A 232-nucleotide genomic window follows, 5' to 3' on the forward strand; every position below is an offset into this window, starting at 1 on the left:
ACTATATTTTAGCAAATGTTTTCTGTGTGTGTTTAAAGTGTGTGGGAAGATGATTTACGGCTTAAACAATAATAAAAAAGCATTTTTGGGGTGCCGTAAAAAAAAATCTTCCAAACCCTTTCCAAACCTCTTACACACTTACACACACACACACACACACACACACACACACACACACACACACACACTTTACACTCATGGGAGTCTTTTATTTTCCTTGGCATAGATTTAG

Source organism: Silurus meridionalis, chromosome 20, assembly GCF_014805685.1.
Source record: "Silurus meridionalis isolate SWU-2019-XX chromosome 20, ASM1480568v1, whole genome shotgun sequence".
Taxonomy (NCBI): domain Eukaryota; kingdom Metazoa; phylum Chordata; class Actinopteri; order Siluriformes; family Siluridae; genus Silurus; species Silurus meridionalis.